Below are 22,521 nucleotides of genomic sequence, written 5' to 3' on the forward strand. Positions count from 1 at the left end.
CATCGCCCTGCTCCACTGATCTGTTGAAGATCTGTGTGAAGATAGGGACCAGCTGCTCAGCCCAGGATTTCAGACAGGCTGGTATAAGGCCGTCTAGGCCTGGTGCTTTTCTTGGCTGAAATCTGGATTCTCAGCATTTCCGAGTAATTCCTCTTAGCCAATCTGATCTCCTTTGTCAGTGCGTATTTGGCCTATTCATACAAGACCCTGGCCCCACTCCTATAGGCGTCTTCTTTAGCCTGACAGAGTTATCTGAGTTTTGCTGTAAACCACAGTTTGTCATTGTTCTAGGTAAGATGAGTCTGGGGATACACATGTCCTCACAGAAACAAATGTCTAATGTTATAGTATCTGTGAGCTTGGTCGGTGGCTCCAGCTTCAAAAACACTCCAATCAGTGCAGTCAAAACAGGCTTGTAAATCCCGTTCTGCTTCATTAGTCCATCTTTTTACTGATTTGAGTTTATGCCTTTAGGCTGAAGTAAGATGAACCAGACAGCAATCAGACAGTGCCAAAACTGCCCGTGGGACTGAGTGATACGCATCCTTTATTGTGGTATATCAGTGGTCCAGTATATTACTGTCTCTGCTGGGACATGTAAGGTGTTGTTGCTCTGTGTCTATGATTTGATCAGCCAGTTGTTGTAGCGCCACCCTCATGTGCGGTTACAAGAATGAACGAGGAAAACTCCCACGGCAAATACAATGCCTTACAGTTGAAGAAAAGCGCTTCTAAATCAGGACAGCACATCTTCTATAACGCTGTTACATCTGTACACCACATTTCGTTAATGTAGAAGCATGTCCCACCACCATGCGATTTCCCTGTTAATTCTACGTTTTGATCCATTCTGAACATCTGGAGCCCTGGCAAATTTAATGCGCTGTCCAGAATAGCTACATAGTTCCTTATTTATTCACTAATTTATAAACTAATTGCAGGAATATAACTGAAAACAGTGCAAACTAACAAAAACATTAAAACTGCGGTGGATCTCAAAACCGAGGTGGCCATCCGCAGTGCCATCTTTTATATTGTGTTCATTTTTTAATACAATTAATTTAGTATTAGACTACACTGGTCTGTTATATATCATATTTTTTATTTATTTATTTTTTTCACAGAAACAGTCCAGGAATAACTAAGTACCACAACTTTAATCACTACGCAAATATTCTCCTTCCATACCTCAGTCAAACTGATATAATTTGTACAGCTTTGTCATTGTTTGGCATGCATTAATATGCTGGAGGACTGAACACCAGTCTCTCGATTCATGGATTTATGGGGTACTAAGAATGCAATTTCATACTGCATCTAACGCTTAGGGTGGCCCAGCCCAGTTGATCATTTCAATGTAATTAATTTGTTTGTTGGCACTGACTGGGTCCTGAGTGCATATCCACTGGAATGTTAATTAAATGAGATGCAACTCCCTCCAAGTCGAGTAAAGAAATGCTAGCCCCGTTCCGCGAAGCCCTGAAGACTTAAAACTGATTCTCAAGCTATATACGTATGATCAGTGCTTGAAGTGGAAAAAAGAAGTGCCGGTACCTCAATCTAAACACCCTTCAGCTGACAGTCATTATAAAACACTCATGCTTTTAAACCAAATACATGCTGAAAAGAATTATTTACTGCCATATGGACATGAGTCAGTATTCTCTCCCCCATCTCTGGTGAAATCGGCCGTGTTTTCTCTGCATTAGCTCTGTTTTGAACTTATACTTATTACTAATGCATGGATCCTTGAACTTTGCAGAAGTTTATCACTAATGACCTCCTGTGTAGTGTCCTTTATAGTGTCATTTCTAATCACCCAGGCATTGGCGATTTTACTCAGTACTGGCAAACATGTCAGAATTGCCAGTATGCAAGAAAAAGTGAGAAAAAATATTGAAGTGCTGGTACTTCGTACCGGTGCTTACCGGCCCACTTCAAGAACTCCACATGATATAATAAAAAAACAAAACAACTATGTATAGTTTTATATATGTAAATATATTAATTATACTTGCTCAAAACTCATGCTAAAGTAGTTGTTAGTGGTTTTTAAATGGTTGCTAGGATATTTTGGGTGGTTTCTTAATGATTCAGTGGTCCCTGGATACTGTATGTATTACTTCGTTAAGTATGAGCAACAATAGTGATGTTTGCCTTAATAATTAATAACATATAATTACCTGTTGTTCCTCGGGGGTAATTTCTCCTTATTTTTCTGTATCTGCATCATTCCTTCGACACAGAGAGGTGGAGAGACATTGGCTTCCATTACCAAGGTCAGAGGCAATAGCAGACTGTGTTCTCACTGTAGAAACATTGTAAGCCTTGTTCAAGGTGAACAAGCCAAATGTGGGTAACCAGCTCTATAGCACTTCAGCCTTTTCCATTTCAGGGTCACCTGCGGTAGATCAGGGAACCAATAAACGGCTCTGACCTTGTTATGTTTGCAGACTGCATCTGTAGACAACAGAAAAAATGAACCACACTGTTGACTTCCTGTTCATCATAAGACACACATAGTTATCTTTAGGCCATGTGTTTGAATTACACAATGGTAGGATGAAACAAAATTCATTCAAAATGAATTTATAAGCTATTAAAGTTGGTCATAGTCTCACAAGCAGTGTTGGGGAATGACACTTATATATCTGTGTATATATACACACACACACACACACACACACACATACACTTTGTTTCCCATAGGTGTAATGGTTTTAAAACTGTTCAAACTGTATATTCTATCACCCTTCACCAACCCTACCCCTAACCCTAACCCTCACAGGAAACGTGCATTTTTACTTTCTCAAAAAAGGCATTTTTACTTTCTCAAAAGAAAAAAAAAAAAAACATTCTGTATGATTTATAAGTGTTTTTTAAAAATGGGGACATGGGTTATGTCCTCATACGTCACCCTCTCCTTGTAATACCTGTGTCATACCCATGTCATTATACAAAGTTGTGTCCTGATGTGTCACAAAAACAAGAGCACACACACACACAAACACACACAAAACAGACCCCAGAACATTGACTTTATCAGTTATATTTGGCAAATAAATAAATAAAATAAATGGAAAATGTATGTATTATATATTTATAAAGTAACTTGAATTAGATCTAACAATGACCACACAGCTTTACGCATCACTTCAATAAAGATAAATAAATAAAACTTATAATTGTAACACGTTACCTCCTGTACAATAGGAAATCGTCTCCACCAATGCAACAGGACAACATGGACATCAAACACTGTTCTTATTCTGATCCTTAACAGCAATGTCTCCCTGGTGCTCACCACACTGAGCACAGCTTTTTGCTCCCTGGCAGACCACCACAGTCTGGCTCCCTGTTGCCTTTAATCATTTTAATGGACAATTCTGGGATTGCGGGAGATCTAGCAGCTTTTAATGAGATGGGCTTTTTACCTCATATACCGGCTGTGGTGTTTTATAGTTGTGTTATAAGGCTGCTCTTTGTTGTGATCTGTTTGTTTTCTCTCTAACTGCTGCCCCTCACTGAGTCGCCTTTTAAAACACTTGTATAATCCCTTAGGCGAGGGAAATGTCAATCAGGTTGCTCTATACATTCAGCATTTGATCCATGAGGTGTGAAATACGCTGAAAAAACATGATAAATATGCCAGTGTGTTATCTTGGGTGTTCTGGGAAGGGACTTGAAGCTTCTAGTCGAAAATAAAGTAAACTGCAATTCCGTTTTTCTGTTTGGTGATGTGAAACTTTTTTCAAGAACATCTCCGCTATATCTTTTTGAATGTAAATTTGTTTCATTGGATACTGATGAAGAGATAGCATTCGCAGCAAACTATCTATCCAGTATGCTGGTAAAAAGTGACTGATTAAGACCAAGTTATTGAATCATTAATTCAAAAGAATTGTTCTAAAGCACTGATTCAGAAAAATAAATGGAGGTCTTTGTGAGTGACTGCTTTGATTTTGCTTGTAAAAAGAGAAAGAGAGAGAGAGATAGATAGAGAGAGAGAGAGAGAGAGAGAGAGAGAGAGAGAGAGAGTAATAAGATGTATTTATCTGAAAAGCAAGCTATTATATTGTCTATTGAACTGTTGCATACACATATTCACCATATTTAATGCAAAAATAGAAAAGGACTGCGTATGAAATAATACATAACTGCTAATTTTGATTTGGGTCTGTTCTAATTTTAGATCTGGGACCCAGAATGAATCAAGTCCAGTAATCAAAAATTTTCTTTGGTTTATCATTTTGTGTTCGTCATCATTACTCTGCCCCACTGACGGTCATAAATGTGGCAAATAAATGAAAAAGTAATGTGACTGAAACAGATGAATATGCACAAAAGTAGGATATGGACAGGAATAGTTAATCATATTAACTGTGAAGTATGTTTATAACATTTAAATCCAAATAACAACGTATGCTTGATAAGTGTATATTTTGCCAATGAATTATGGCTTTACATGCATAAGGCATATTTTTTGTTATTGTTGTAAAAAGCACATCAAAAGGTACCTTGCATCTTGTAAGATCTAATCTCACAAAAGGAAAAGATGAAATGAAAAGATCAAAGCTAGTTTATGTTATGTAATGTCAGGCTTTGGCAGACTAAAAAAATAAATATTTAAGTAAATCCTGAGTAATATAGTAGAATATTCTACTTGTGCTATTTTCACGTCAACTTTATAACTGACTTCTGGAATATGCATTACAATACAGAACACCTTGCTGCAAAATGTCTGAGGTGCTCTTTTCCATACAATGGCAAAGGATAGAGACTATCGGTGGTATGTTCTAAATCAGGGGTGTGCAATCTCGGCCCTGGAGGGTTTAGCTCCAACTTACCCCAAAACACCTGCTTGGATGTTTCTGGTATAACTAGTAAGACCTTGATTAGCTGGTTCAGGTCTGTTTAATTGGAGTTGAAGCTAAACTCTACAGGACACCGGCCTTCCAGGAATAGGATTGGACACCAATGCTCAAAACACAATAAAAGCAGGTTCATGCCATTTGTATACTCTGATCCAAGTTTTCTTGAGCTTTGTGTGAGGAAAAGTCAGTTGAGAGTCATGTTCACTATTCACTTTCATTCTGTATGTTCTACAGAGAAAACTCAGACTGGTTCTCTGACAAATGAAATGTCATATTTGACTTATTCTGAACTCTTCTTAAATCATTGTGACTAGTAGATTAAATTGTATTACGAGTCTTGTGTTACTGCAAATCTGTGTCCAGGAGAGGTCAAACTGAAGGCCCAATGAATGGATCATGTGGCACATCATATAGGATCTTTTGGTCTCTGTCTATCACTGACTTAGCCAGTTGCAGCTGTGTATGACTAAGGAAACTATACTTTTTGTATGAATGAGTATGTGGAAATCGCAACTAAAGGTATTGGCTCACTCTGCATCCTCTAACCAAGCTCAAAACTGACAAGTTTGTGATCATGAGAACGGATAAAAATCAGATTAAACACGGAGCTAGACTAAAACTAAAACTGATAAATAACGTGAACCTTGCAGAAGCACAAGTAAAAGGCCTACACACATTATAACTTCGCCCTTACTGCTGGATTCCATCGTTGGGCCAATTGGGTGGACCTTACACAGCGTTTTAGGATACTTGAGGCTGTTATGAAAATTACATGCGGTTATGAAAAAAAAAAAACAGAACTGTGCGGAATTTGTCCGTCAGGACTCATCTCCTTCATGAATGATGACGCATCAGAGGGCTATGATAACAGAGCTATAACTTTACACATTCATGATCTCACATCTCAGACCACCTGCTCATCACAATGCTGTTACTGTGCTAACACTTGAAATTTTAGTAATAACCTGTGTGCCAGGCAGATTTAACCCAGTATGTAGCAATACATATTATTTTATAGTTTATTTGTGAGACTGTGATTTGTAACATTGACCGTATATAGTAAAACAATATATCTTTTTGTACAATTACTGAAAGAATTTAGAGGCAGGGAACCTTGTACTGCCTGACACTGAATTTTGTGTTAGTTAGATGGACACAACTAGAGTCTGAGTGGAGAAATAATGGACAGATAAGGTCCAACATCTGGGGGAGATTAAATGACAAGACACTAAGTGGTTTAAAGATTACAAAGGGGAAGCAAATGGACACACACATACCCTTTTACAGTCTGTATGTATACAATCGTATACATACATTTTCCTATTATATATAGGAAAGATAACTAGATAACATTTTATTAAGGATATCTAAAATACTAGCTATAAATTAACCTTGGTAATAAATAAATAAATGATTACATAAATAGTCATCTTTTACTCGCCATCAATTCAATCCAAATCTGTATAACTCTTTTTCTTCTGCAGGACACAAAATACTTTTGAAAAGATTTTGAAAATATTCTCTCTTTTTTTTCCTGTGAAAGTCAATGGGGCCCAAAACAATGTGAGGAATATATGAAAAAAGCATGCAAATATTACTTTGTATTTTAACACAATCCTAAATGAATCCGTGTTTTCGAACAAAACGAGTTAATAATTCAATGCACACAACTGGAGGATCTTTATGGCTCACTCATAAAGGCAGTCTCTTGTTTTGTTCTGAAATTAAATGTTTTTTGTTTGTTTGTTTTCTAAATGAATCAGAAGAGGGAATAATTCAGTGAGTCATTTGTTAAGACATTAACTTGTTTTGTTCCTGATTCTGAAAGAAGCAGTTGAGTAAATGATTCATTGATTAACTTGTTACCACCTACTGGCATATAGATGAAACCTGCAGAAAGAGACACTGAAAAAGCACGTAAGCATGTTTATCTCCAGCCTTAAATAATGTTGTAAAGTAATTTTGCAGCTACTTGGTTATTACTTCCACTTCATTGTTACTTTTGACTGCATTATACCACCATAAATATAAATGAGCTGCACTCTGTTTGGATTGTTTTATTTTAAGCTTTCCAGCAGAGCATCACACTATCTAAAGCAGTGTGTTCAACAGTCTTGCTGTTGTTTAATTAGCACCATCTAGCATGTAATTACACACATGGCAACACTGGAAACTTTGTGCCACTGTTTTATCCAAACTGAATCAAAACAAGAGAAAGGGGACACAATTATTTTCTGCCTATGAGTATAACACAGAATTGGATTATTATGGTCCTTTTCAATCGAGATAAAGGAGCTGTATAGACTCTCATAATCTAAAACTCTCATCCTATAAACATGGCCACTAAAGCTGACAAGCAAGGGCTGATGTATTCTAAATTACTGTGATTGCACATTGCACATGGCACTTTTGTTTATGCTGTGGAGTTTTATTATTATTATTAAGAATTATTATTATTTTACACAAAATCTTAAATTATGTTTATAGAATTCTGGTATGCAAACAACATTATTCATTTTTTAGATAAAAAATTACCCAATTGTCTGTCTTGCTAAGGCTAATTTATAGCTAGCATTTAAAGTGTCCTATATACAATTTACATTTTCACATGTATTTGCAAAAATACTATTGGAAATCATAATTTGTGTTAACCGGAGACAAAGTCAGAAGAAAAAAGACTTATAGGTCATGATGGAAATGATGCCTCAACTGGGACAAATTTGAATTACATTTGATATTTAATTGTAAAAAAAAAAAAAGATTTAAATGGTTTTTGATGATAATTACGATGGATTTTGATTAAAGTATTTTATAGTAATTTCTATTATTATTAAATACTAAAAGTTATTAATAGTTGTATGAGGGATTTTCTAATTTATTATTATTATTATTTTGCTGTATGGGGCAAGGGGGAAAAAAAAAACTAGACCAATAAACAAATAAGCTAATACATAAAATCACACATTTGATATCTGTAATGAAGTACATATTCAAATATTCTGCATATGTGAAAATTAGGGATGTCAAATCAATTAATCACATCCAAAATAAAAGTTTGTGTTTACATGATGTGTGGCATACATGAATATATTTAAGAAACATATTCAACATATATTTATATATAATATAAATCATATATAAACATGAATATATTTCTTAAATATATACACATATGTGTGTGTATTTGTATACATGAAAATACACAGTATGGACACAATTTAAACACAAATTTTAATTTTATATGCAATTAATTGTGATTAATCGATTTGACATCCCTAGTAGAAATCATAAACAAGATAGAAAGTTTCTAAGAATATCAATTTTTCTACAATCACTCTTGAGAAACTTCAAGCAATTTGCAATCTAAAATGTGCAACTAAAACTTGCAAAATGCAAACCAATAAATATTAAGCATAAGTATAAAAAAAAAAATGAAGCCAAAATGCATAAACAAACTGTGAAGGTGCCAACTAAACAATCATATCCACCTCCATCAATCTAGATCTACTGCAGATCTTACAAAGAAAAGAAAAGAAAAGAAAAGAAAGAAAAGAAAACTGAAAGCCAAATTAGGAAGCAGATGAGGTTCGACTTAGTTACACTAAGCATTACAGCTTCTACGAAGCATGTGGTGGGAACCCATCATCCACCTCATCTGTCAAAGTGACAGCCCTTCATTCTCTTCACATGTTGGGAAAGAGGAAAATAACACACTAAACAAGTGACAGTGATGAAGAGCAGTCTTCCACAACTGACTCCATCCCTCTCTACTACATATCAAACAATGTCTGGCACGCTCAGGTTTGATGGAAGATACTCCATGGCTTAAATGACACATTCTTTTCAATAGAAAAACACATGTGATGGCCTCCCCTGTCATTTAACATCAAACATGCTCCTGAGAAAGCATAAATGTATTTATATCAGTGGGACATCTGATATAGGACAATCTCAACTATCCTGAAGCACATTTTATGATCCTCTCCTCTACTGGGACTAAATGAAATTGTCAGGACTAATACTGATTTCTGGGTCGTGGAGGAGAAGAGCTGGAAACAGTAATGCAGACATTTTTTTCCTAAAGAAAAGCAAAGCTTGAGAAGAGTTACAGTAGGTAATTTTGTTTTAGTAAATTATTGGCTTATATTGTCATAATGCAATGATTTCTACAACTACAAGACCTTTGATGTCCCAGCAGGGGTCGAGTTATTATTATTATTATTATTATTATTATTATTATTATTATTACTATTATTTTTATTATTATTATAAAAAAAACTTTATAATTTTTATTATATATATATATATATATATATATATATATATATATATATATATATATATATATATATATATATATATATAATATTGGAAACTAACTAGCTAACTAAAACTGGTAGACTTGGTAGAAAGTTTCCAAAACATCTATATTTCTGCAATTGCTCAACTAAGAAACTAAAAGTAATTTGTAATCTAATAGGTGGAAAATAAAATAATGAAATAATTTATACATTTAATAAATGAAATAAATGTAATAATTTATAAGTTATTTATTAAGTCAAATAAATAAATACATTCCATTTATTTTAAAAAAGCACATCTACATCAGTTGTAGATGTTGCTTTTATACAAAAGTGCTAAATGAATAAAGGTAAAATAAATACACATATACATAAAAGGCATTCTATTATGATGATAAAAAAAAAAAAAAGATTCATTTTGTAAAATTGATTGACCAATTGTTCAAAAATTATGACTGTCACACAGTTTTTATTTCCATAATGGACAACATATTTGTTTTTTAAATTTATATATAATATAATGGGGAGGTAATTATATCAGTTGTTGAAAATGTGTGTGTGTGTGTGTGTGTGTGTTATTTCTAATCAAACTGTCGTTTCTCAATGAAATAATACTATATGATATGACTATATGCATTTTAGTCATGAAATTAACCTTAGCAAAACACGTTATTCGGATATATCATTTGAAAGCGATGAAAATGAAAGTGATGTGTCATGTGGCCAAGAATGGTGACCCATACATGGAATTAGTGCTCTGCCTTTATCCAAAGTGCACACACACAGCAGCGAACACACATACACCGTGAACACACACTTGGAGCAGTGGGTGTGGGTGTGAATATGGTAAAAATAGCCAAACGGCCAAAAGACCCACTCTTTCTGACAGCTTTACTTTTTTGTGTGTGACAGTTTCATCTTTCTCATCTTCTCCATCTGTCGGTTCACTGTCAAGATGAGAAGGCATGGTTGCACTTTGCAGCTCTTCTGGACCTTTCGTATTTCAGGATGTTGTGGGACATGGTTATGGTTGTTCAGAGAAATGTCTTGGGTAAATAAGGTTCTTCTATTTCCATTTACATTGTGCCACTATATAAAACATAAAAGGAATTAATGCATACCTGATTGGATCAAGTGATGATGTGGAGGGAAAGAGATTCTAGTCTTCAGCCCATAAGCAGCTACAGATAACATGATCTGAAACATTCTTCAAGTAATGCACGAAGCCAACTTGAAGCTTTTCAATCTTTGTGATGAGCTCTGGACAGCCGAAATGCCTTCTCAAGAGGCTCTAACAGAGATGCTAGATTCCTGGCCATCATGTACAGTGTGCGTGTGTGTTTGGTCGCTGTCCGTGGTGCTGAATGGATGTCTGCGTGTAAGCTGGCCTGACAGCTGCCTCACTTTGTTTAAATGTGAGTCAGTTCCAGTTAACACAAAATCCCAACTAACAGTTTTAATGCAGCTTGCTGTGCAGGAAGAAGCACGGTTCACTTCGTGCATGATAAGATCTGAATGGCCAAATAACTGCTGCTGAAGAACAATTTTTTTGGGGGGCTCATAATGTGAAGGGAAAAAATCTGTTGGCAGTGTTTCACTGCATTATATACAGCAGATGTTCATTCTAAAAAGTTTTAAAAGTTTTTATTTTTTCTTCTCTCCCTAAATATTTGAAGAAACAGTGATGAAACTTTAATATGTTGATATTTTATATATTATTGAAATAAATATTTGTATGTCTTTTAAATCTTTAATATATCACAGCAGTGAACTTCATAATCATATGTGTGTGTGATTTGTGGCTATATGGAAATTAATATTTAATTAAAGACTGTAATTAAGTCATTAAGGTTGAGAAAATTGACACACACAAAGCGTTAATTCCATAACTATTCTGCTGAGTACTTGAAAAAACTACTTCAGCAAGAAGTAAAATTACCTCAAATAAACGAATTAACCAGCAGCCTTATTGGAAAGTTTGTGTCCATTTTTAAAAGTTTCTTCTCCAGACAGCTATGAAAAACAGGAAAAGGGAACGTATAACTTCACCATTACTTTCTGCGATATGGAATAATTTATAATATGGTATGACATTCTGTTGAATTAATATTAAATAATTTGTATAATAATTGTATCTTTAAAATGACATATATACATGTAGATATATTATATAATTTTAATTACAAAATAATAGTATTCATGTACATATATTCATATACATATACATATTTGTTTAAAAATTAATGGGGAGAAACATTTAATGTGCCCTATTTGTGTAACGTTATAAAAGTAAAAGAAAAATGAAAAAATCTCCTGCAGGAAGTACTTACGGCTTCAATCTGTCATGAAAAGAATATTAAAGTGCCATGATCATCTTGTTCATGCAAGTCTTTGAATTTAGCCTTTTTTTGTATTATTAGGTGGAAAAATTCACCTGAGACTCTGGCGCTCTAATTAAAGTGGATTGCAAGCCATTTCCTCTCCAGCGCTTCCTCTCGTGGACTTCCCTTTGTTCCCTCCATTCTTGGCACAGTTAATACTCTCTTCCTTTGTAATCTCCATCTGTCACTCTTGAAACCTGACTAAAATGAAAGCTGGAACAGAAAAATATTGTTGAGGGAATACACCAGTTTGTCATGGTTGTGATTCAACATTGACTCATGCAACAAGAAAAGAAGACGAGGATGTACTGAAGCATCTGAGTCTGAGAACACACAGGATTCAATATTTTATTAACTTGAAAATAGAGATGAAAACAAATAAAGTTTTAGTCAACATTTTAATAGTGAAGATAAAGGTTATACATGGCACTTATCACTTACTACTGTTTTCCAAACAGTCTGTCAGCCTGAACATTGTGATTTTTAAATTGTGATATTTTTTTTTCCTCACATCACATTTATAGCTTTTAATGTGAATTAAGTGGGGGTTTTACTATTTTTTTTTTTTCTTGCTGTTTTGCTTGTGTTGATTTCAAAGGCAGCTGAGCTTTTTATCACCAGATGCTGAACTGATTCAGTCAATAACAGTGAAGCTCCTAAATCCTCAGGAGTTTGTCCATGGTAGATTGAAGTCATCTTCAGAGGAGACAGTAAAACCATAAAAACCCTGAATACTGATTAGTATCTTAACTAAAACCTGCACTTTTATAGGGGGGCCAAACTACAAGACCACTAAAAGTATTTGTACAGTTAAGCTGCTCACAAATTTGTTTGACTGTCATAGCATAGATGGGAAGATCTCATTATAAGTGACATCTGCAAACAAATGATGCTAGATTAGATCTTTATAAATCTTTTATTATATATATAAAAAAAAACATTTTTGTTTAATGAATACATGTGTTGTTTTTACAGTTAATAACTAATACCATTTTTATATTCAGTTGTCTATAAATGTTGTGTTCACTGTATATTCATGCAAGTTTCTGTGGATGATGGGGTGATTAGCATTTATGCATATCAATTTAAATGGACTGACAGAAAAGGACACAGTTAACCAGAAACTGTGCAGGCTTTTAATTACTGTAGCCACTGACCTAGAACGTTCTCAAGTCTTGGTAGACATCAGCTAATTTATTTTAAGGCCTCCCATTTCATTATTCAAAATAAATAAATAAATGAATAAATAAATAAATAAACACTAGCTAAAGGTTTTGCAGTTTAGCTAAGCATAGGGTTTTAACATGTTGATATGTTTCAAATGTAATATTTTTATTTTCTTAATGTAACCTATCTATCTATCTATCTATCTATCTATCTATCTATCTATCTATCTATCTATCTATCTATCTATCTATCTATCTATCTATCTATCTCAATTATAAAATTATAATATTAATTATAAAATGGTTCTAATTATTGAGTTATTATTTTTATTAGGTAATTCATGTATATTCTCTGAAAACAAGTATTGTTTTTTTTTCGAATGAAAATGTGTGCACTTGAGTAAATTGATCTTGTTTTAAAAATTTGTAATACTGATGCTGATTTTGAAAATGTTTGCTTTTTAATTAAACATTTATTTGGACACATACATGTATGCAACGTTCTGGCTCTGACATTTCCAAATGCTTGCACAAAGTTTGGTGTGACGAAATGTCAGTGGCAGTATCAAACCTGTACAGAATTAGAATCAGTGGAAAGACAGGGGAAAATGTCTGTACTAAGACTGTGGAATGACCTATTTAACTTTTGGGAATTAGAGACAAAATCTTATTATATCTCTGTATTGGACGATGTAGACAGCATTCAGTTTTTTTAGAATCCAATGCATACATTTTTTTTTCAATCTTCACAAAGTCACAACTCCACAAACTCCACAGTAGCAGTTACCAATTCCATTTGAGGGCATTCACTTTTTGCTTCTTACTTTTTCATTCTTAAAGCTGAAGTGTGCCATTTCAGTGCATTTCTTTTATTAAGCTAACAATAGGATTTAAACAACCCCTCCCACCAAGTTAGCCATTGGTCAGACAAATTGATAGCCCCACCCACATTCATTCTACTGGATGGGCCATGTTGCCCTGTTAGATTGGCTGGGACAAACTGCAAAAGCACCACAAAGGAACAGTGTTTACGCTTTAAAAAAAAGGTTGTCTAAAGTTGTCGGTTTTAGACAGGATACACCCTAGAAACCCACACTGTCCTCTTTAGATTTGGCTGATATCTGCAGTCACCTTATCACCATAGGACACACCAGTTCCTGGAGATCCCAGCGGTGGGTTGTCACTCAGAAAAACAGCCCTCCACCGAAGTCAGCTGTTCACACAGCATTCACATACCTGAACAGAAACAGATATTTGGCTAGTCTTTGGTAAGTCTTAATCATCCTCCTAATACTGCTGCTTTAACTCACAATGAATGCATTATGGTAAGTGCCAAAGGCCCGGTCGTCCCTGTGGAGCAGATGGGATGAGAGGGTTCACAGCTGGCCATGTTTACCTAGCATTTACTTTCCTAATGGGAGAAAAGAGAGAAGGAGATAAAGAAAAACAAAGACACTGACTTTGGCAGGAAGTAGCACACAGCTCTGTCAAAGACTTTTTTTTTTTTTTGGCAGAAACAATGATGCAATAAAGGAGATATTCAGTGCTTTTATGGAATAGGATGCAAGATGAGTTCATCAAAATATTAATCTAGCTGGGGGAAAATATTGAGAAATATTGTTTTGAATTATTTTGAACCTGCTAATTTTTCATAGGTCATATATTCAATGCATACCCACGCTTCTTGATGAATCAAAAAGCTTTTTGATCTCAGTTATCTTCTCTCTCTCTCTCTCTCTGTGATAATACATTGACACAAAATATACAAAATTATATATATATATAGTTATATAGATGAGGGTTTGCGATTATGAATTTCCGATTTAAAACTGCTTTAATCTTTCAAGTTTTAATAATGATATGAAGCTGTTAATAATATTTGAAGCTGTTAAATTAATAATATTTATTTATGATAATAATGTTATATAATTCATATTTGGGGAAGTCATGGCCTAATGGTTAGAGAGTTTGACTCCTATCCGTAAGGTTGTGGGTTCGAGTCTCGGGCCAGCAATACCATGACTGAGGTCCCCTTGAGCAAGACACTGAACCCCAACTGCCCCCCGGGCGCCGCAGAATAAATGAATGTCCACTGCTCCAGGTAGGCGTGTGTGTGTGTGTGTGTGTGTGTGTTCACTGCTGTGTGTGTCCATTTTGGATGGGTTAAATGCAGAGCATCTCTTCATTTCACTGTATGATTTATATCACTCACTTATTTTGATGTATCTAAAGTTTTCTTTTCTTAATGTTTTTAAATATTTTATTTTTCGCTTTTTTTTCTGGCTGACTATCCTTTTTTTCTGAAATAATAATAATAATAATAAAGTAAAAAGTTACAAAAAATAAATAAATGGCAGCACATTTACAGAAAATAAATAATATTAATGTTTTTTTACTCAAGAAGGAAACTTTAACGAAAGGAAAATAATTTAAACACACACACACACAAACACACACACACACACACACACACACACACACACATACATATATATATATATATATATATATATATATATATATATATAGTCCACTATAACAGCAGGACATGCGCACAGCTTCCCTCTACCTGCCTCTACTAGCCACTGTGTTCTGCTGGGCAGCACACATTAAACATTTATTGTGCCCGTCCCGAGCAAAACTCCATTATTTATTTACAGGAATGGTTTCGTCCCAAACCCTTGATGGAATACAAATGAAACATGGCTATTTGTATTCAAGACTGCTTTCATTCCCATATATATATAAAAGTAATACTTTTGTTTTGAGGTCGATTTAACTGTGTAATGAGTGTCGATATTGTGTTAATGTATTCGTAGGGTGAAATAATTTTAGTTAAATCTGATGTGGCATGATTATAAACCAAGTATGACCAGAGAACAATCTGTTCAAACTCATAATGCGACAATTAATTCTCAACAATTTCAGGTATATTCAAAGTGACTGGAAATTTGGGATGCCAGGGCGCAGCTGGAGACCAAGGTGGCAGAACTTATAATTGCCATATGAAAAAGTTGTTGGGTAGATCTGAAGGAATAATATTATTTAGTTCTGAGGAACCACATTGCAAACCTCAGGGAAAGATGCTGACCTTGAATTTAGCTTTTCCTTAACTTTTCCAGTCAAATATTGAGTTTTCTAAATGTATTTTTAATACAATGTAAAGACAAACCTGGAATTACTCTGTGTGCTAGGATTTCCACTGACTTTTTTCTTGATTCTTAACTCACGCATCTTGAAAAAACACATAGAATCCAAAGATATACCCATTAGCTGGGGAGAGAAGAACATGATAGCCAAGGGGGAGAGAAATGCTATTTCTACAGCGTTACGAACAGGAAACTAAACAAGAGACAGACGATCATTCTTGTGTGGCTCTGTTGCCCACAAAACATATAGAGGCGCTAATTTAATTTCATGTTTCATTTGCCGCTGGTGCCACAGACAGAAAAGTTAGAATGGCATCCCAAAGGTTGATGTTTGACTTTGCCAGCTGTAGGAATCTACTGATTTCCGGATTTTTTACTTCTTATCAGCTGTCTGCGACGATGCACAACAATTTACAACTGAAGATGCTTTCAACTTGTGTTCTCAAATATTTCAACATGAGTAGGTATTCACATGTAAAATTTGATTTATTATTAACAAATTGACAGCATGTAAACCACCTAGCCTAACCAACTTTATAGAAGCACAAATATTCACAAATCCTTTTAGGTTCATACAATTTTGAACATATATATCATAGCCTAGCCTAGCCTAGCCTAACAGAACACAACACAAAACACTAATAGCCAAATAATTATTACCTATTTATTACACATTTAGAAAACTTTTTACTTTCACAAAACACTGAATATATATAACTTTCAAATATGTATCCATTATAGTATGCTGTACATAGCTATAAAAAATTGTTAAAATTTTTCATCTAATTAAATATAAGATAGTAAATTTTTATTTAAAACTGTATATATATATATATATATATATATATATATTGTTAAAAATATTCTGTACAATATACGGTAAAAAAAAAAACAGCAGCTCTGGTTGCCAGAATTATACCGTAAAAAAATAAGTTAAAACCGTTTTTGGTTTAACGGTTTTATACCGTAAAAAATATAGTTACACTGTTGTAGGTTTAACGGTTTTACTTTATATTTACAGTTTAATACCATAATTTAACTAATATAATATTAATATATGAACTTATTGAAGCACTGAAATCTGTTTTGTACCTTTGTATTACACTGGTAACCACCAAAAGCAGGTGGTGATAAGAGAGTCACGTGATGAAACAAAGCCCATCACAAGCAGCTTTTAAATAATAAGATACATAGAAGGTGCACGTGTCATTCACACAAGCACTAAACACCATTATGGTGAGACTCATTAAACTGAAATATGCAATAAACATTAAGAAGAAACATAGTTATTTCAAAGAAAAAACATCAAATTCAAACAAAATTTGAAATGCAACGCATTGAAATGGCAGCCCTCTAAATACTGATTAATATTCATGAATGCTCATCATTAAACTGAGATACATTTTATTTGATAAACCTAAAACTTTGGGGGGAAACCATCAAAATAAAGGTGCATGATCATAGAAAGCAGAACTTTGGAAAGTAAATGTGTTTTTATACTCTAAAGGTTTTCTTCAAATAAATCTCCTTTCACTTCTGTATGTTGATGTATGAATCTTGCTTCAAATAAAAAAAGAAATACGATTTTACAACTGGAATATAAGATTAAAAGGCCTTATTGCTCCATGTAAATGTATTGTATTATTTACAATTGATTGTTCATCCTCAATGAACAATATTTACTTTTCTTTAAATGAGTATGGACAAGCAAATCAATAAGGACAGAGCTTACTAATATTACTGACAGCCCGCATTTAAGATGCTGAAATGTCACCTCATAACCATAATGAAATTCTCTGAAGAGAAACATTATGTGTAGGAGGGGAGGCGTGAATGAGGGGATATTTAAACAATTTATGAAAGTACGACACGAGTGACTGCTGTCACCTTTTTCATAAAGCAAAACTGATAAAGATTCGGACATATAATAAACCTTCAGATCACAATTAAACCGACTGTTAAAGATGAAACAGTCTTTTTGTGTATCTCCCGGCAGACGTTACTGACTGAGAGTGGGATTAGCTGCATTTTATTTATCACAGATAATCTATTGCTGAGTTCTTGCTCATCTGGAAATATCATGTTGGAAAAAGCAACCTTGCAACAGGCTGCAATCACGTAATGGCTAAACCGGCCATGAAATGTTTTTGTCTGGACGTGGGTTCGATCGATCAGGCTGTTGTTGAGGTCTGTGTTCTACACATGCGGGTTAGAAACAACCTAAAGGTGATATTCAGTACACAAAATGCAAGCCTTAGGCTGCTAAACACAATTACACCAATAACATATGCAAGATTCATTTTTTTTTTGTGCCAATCAACATGATGCTGTCAAACTGTTGTAATGAACTTAAACAGTGCAGTCAAAAAAAAAAAAAAAAATTCAAGTCTTGTGAGTGTTTGGTGGAGGATTGGTGATGCTTTCCCATTGGTTAGCGACTAGAACAAAACAACTGTGCTCAAATTCCCAATGCTTCACTCGAAACCAAATTATCTGGCAGAACTACTTCTACTGTACAGTCACACCACAAGCGGTGTTGTGAAAGCTAATTAGCTACTAAGCCAAATGCAGCTGCAAGGTACTCATGATTTGGATTTAAACTTTAATCATGCTTCTCCTTTGAAAACGAGTTCAACTAAAAGCTACTAATAAACAGCTAAACTACATTAAAACTGTGCTCAAAACAAAATGACAAAAAAAAAAAAAAGCCTGTTACAGGAAAATAAACGCTGTTTTGTGCTGAGCTACTGGTTCTTTTCTGAAAAAATAAATAAATGTAGTTATTAGCCATGGCATCTTGCAGTCTGTATTGAGCGGCAACCATATTTGCGTCACAAGTCCATCAAAGTGGCCATCCGTCCTAGGCTTGTCAAAAGAGCTAGCTTTCCTGACATTAATTGTTAGTAGTGCAGCACATTTTCAAAGTTGTGCATGCCTCCCTGAGAGAAGTGCATTAAATCCTCCACGCAAGAGCACAGAAAGTGGCCAATTATCCACTACAGACATATTTAACACAGGTAATTTAGTGTCACACTCTTTTTCACGACACTTATCTGCTATGACAGTGACGCCTGGGGCAAAAACAGACTTGAAAGCAAAGTGAACAAGAGAAAGGAAAATTCTCTAAAAAGAGCTTTTTATTTAAATATTTATTTATTTTTAAAGGTGAGAACGTTTGCTCTGTAGGGAACAAGCTTTCTAGTTTCCAAATATCTTCCAGTTTAAAGTTTGGATGTACCTGCTCTTTCTCACTTTTATAATTTTCTACAGTTTAAAATTATAGTAAACAATACTGATTTTTTTTCCATAATATCAGGGTTTTTATAGTTAACTAAAACCATATCAAATGCATGTTAACTGAAATAACATGAAATATGATTTTTTTTTTTCATTTTAATTCTTTATGTACTAAAATAATTAAATCTGTAATAGAAATTAAGAAAAATCATATAGACATATACACAAAATTACTGAAACTTTCAAATTAAAACGTAAACCAAAAACATAAAAATGGATTAAAATAAATAGAAATAATAATTTTAATAAAGCTGCTTTGAAACAATTTGCTATTAAAATAAAACTAACTTAAGTTGACTTTACCAAGTGCTTAAAGTAATATTCCAGTAGCCTTATGAACATGCATGAGCTCCAAAGTCACATCTCATGTGATCACATCCAAACCGGTATAATACTCTACAATGGAAACCAGTGTCACTATACAAGAGCTACATGGCTCAGTAAAGTTATTTTTCAACTGGCAAGACCATAAATCAAAAAAATGACACACAATATCCAGACGGCAGAGTTAATGATCAATGTAAACAGGTTTCAGTTTGATAGGAAGATGTACCACACAAAGCATCCAGCAAAATCTAATCAAGTTAAAAGGGAATGACACTCATTATAAACAGAGCTTCTGAGCAATGTTTTATTCATAACACTAAGATGCTTCTCAATTCTATCAGATTTTACCATTTTGGACAGTATTCGGCTTCTCCTGAGGAGTTAGAGATTTAAATTAATGATGAACTGGTGTCTTTTTTCCAATGAGCCTCCTGTTGAAATTTCATGTGCTTTACATGCATGGTTTTAATGAAAAAAGCACCTGTTTTTCTGAAGCAATTGTTACACAGTTTTTTAACGGAAGGAAATGAAAAAAATGCATGAGAAATATTCATATTTAATGATCAATTTTAAACCGTAAACTTCATATATTCAGCTGGAGACAAGCATGTTTGTTAGACTCAAGACAGTCTATGGTTTGCACTGACCTCTCAATCCTGAAAAGCTTCTTGAAGGGGATTGAATCATGAGGAACCACATTTCCTTCATCTCTTTAGAACTGGTGAGCCTCAGAAGTTTTTAACTAAAAACCTAAAAATGACCACTGAAGAAGAAACCCAAAACAACGTTATGTAACCTTTAAAGAAAATATGTCGCTAAAATATAGATTTTGGAATGTGCAAAGTGTTTTTGAAAGCTTCCTACATCATACCATCCTTCCCTGTGTTCCTGTGTCAAATCCGAGCTCCCTAAAGCTATTTAGACAAAAACACCTGCTAGTTGAATTTATGCGATAATGTAGTAATCACTAGCACAGGCATGAGAGCTCCAGGAGGGTCATTTGTTGGGGAGGGGACAGTAATGCCGCGCTCGCTACCGTTTCTCCACTCCGTCTGCGGTGGCTAGAGCCGAGCAGCAGACAGACCTGGAGAGAGACACAATTAAGAAATGCAGTGGTGTGTGCCGTGCTCGGTGTCTGCAGCATACCAATGAAGACCTGCCCACCTCTCCCTGCTCAGGTATGTTGCCCACCCTGCCAGGATCTAATTAAACCATCTCTTTGTAAATGGGAATGAGATTACAGGACAGGACAGCATGCCGTTTGCTGCAGGTTGCTGGAGGTCACAGCTAAGTCATTACCTACCCCTAGATTGAGCCCCGAATGACACAGGGAGAATGAAAATAGAGTCATTTCCCATACTGCCTTTATTCAGAGAAACACACTGCACTTCCCCTTCTTGGTTATTATTCTGTTGCAGCAGCACTGTTTACTGATTTTTCTCTAAGTATATACTTCACGGATGTTTTAGGTCCTGTGCAGTGTTTGTTTGATAAAACGTTATATTATTATTATTATTATTATTATTATTATTATTATTATTATTATTATTATTATTATTATTATTATTATTATTATTATTATTATTATCATCATCATCATCATCATCATTATTTTATAATAAAAATGCATCATACATAAACTCAATATTTTCTAACTGCATTAATAAGCTATATTAAGACATTATATATAATAATAATAATAATAATAATAATAACAACAACAACAACATATTTTGGATCACTTCCAAAGGCTTTCAGCTGATTTTTTTTATTTTTTTTTTACTTTTCTTAAAGTAATGATTTACGTAATTTCTTAATTATGTAGCTTAATAAAATAATGAGTATAAATATATGGTATATTTACTATTATTTTATATAATAATAATAATAATAATAATAATAATAATATATATATTTTTGGATAATTTGAATTCTATCATGTAAAAGAATACCGTTTCTGAATGTAATAATTTAGTCAAGTAGTAATTTTTTTTAATAAAGTAGCTTGATAAAATAGTGAGTGTAGCTATATAAAATGCATTCACTATTTTAATAATAAAAATAATTTGAATAGGCTATTAGCTATTTAAGAATTTGAAGTTTCGAAATGTAATAATTTAGCAAAGTAATGATTTCTTAATACCAAAAAATAATGACCGTTTGTAATCTATTTACTATTATGTTATGTATATATGTGTGTGTGTGTGTGTGTGAGAGAGAGAGTGTGTGTTTATTTCTTATTGTTTAATTAAACTTCTCATTAATGCTATCATTTAGTTTATTCAGACACTATGCAATTATGCCTGTTGACCAAATCCACTATAATTTTTAAAATAATACTGTCTTTGTGTCACAGAATGAAGTTTTTTGTGAGTTTTTTTTAGGCGAGAATGTACTTTTTTAGACTTCAAATATGTGGTTTGTTAATAAAGATATTGTATATTTTGCACTCAGCATAACGACTTTTATATTGAAAGAGACTGAAACAGGGCTGTAAACAAGTAAGTTATATTTACTTTCAACAACAAATTGTAAGATGCACTGAGTAGCGCTGTCATTAGAAATCACCCTTAACAGATGAAAGGACAGTACAACAAAGATATTGCTTTCCTCAGCAGACATTCAAACTCACATTTTACTGTGAATATGAGATTGAGTTGAAGAATGAATTATGCATCAGTCCAGCTCTCTCTCAAAAAATTCTACATGAGCTTTTACTACAGTAATACAATATGCTTTTCAAGAAGCAACTCGTAACTACTTTCAATGAAGCAACTCGTTCCTTTGTTACTAGTTGTTAAATGATGGATTCTAAGTTGTAACAGAGGCTCGGGCTCAGCTGTGAAACTGTAAAACCATGGCGGAAGGAAGTATTTTTGCACAAAGTAGGGTTTTCTAAGGAGGGACACTGTTGTTATTTATTATATATTTACACACTTGTGTCCTCAAACTGTTGTATAAGCGCAATATTGCACTTGTAGCAGTGAGATATGTCCATATATCAGCACTCTGTGATTACCTACAGC

Source organism: Carassius auratus, unplaced genomic scaffold (genome assembly GCF_003368295.1).
Source record: "Carassius auratus strain Wakin unplaced genomic scaffold, ASM336829v1 scaf_tig00215715, whole genome shotgun sequence".
Classification (NCBI taxonomy): Eukaryota; Metazoa; Chordata; class Actinopteri; order Cypriniformes; family Cyprinidae; genus Carassius; species Carassius auratus.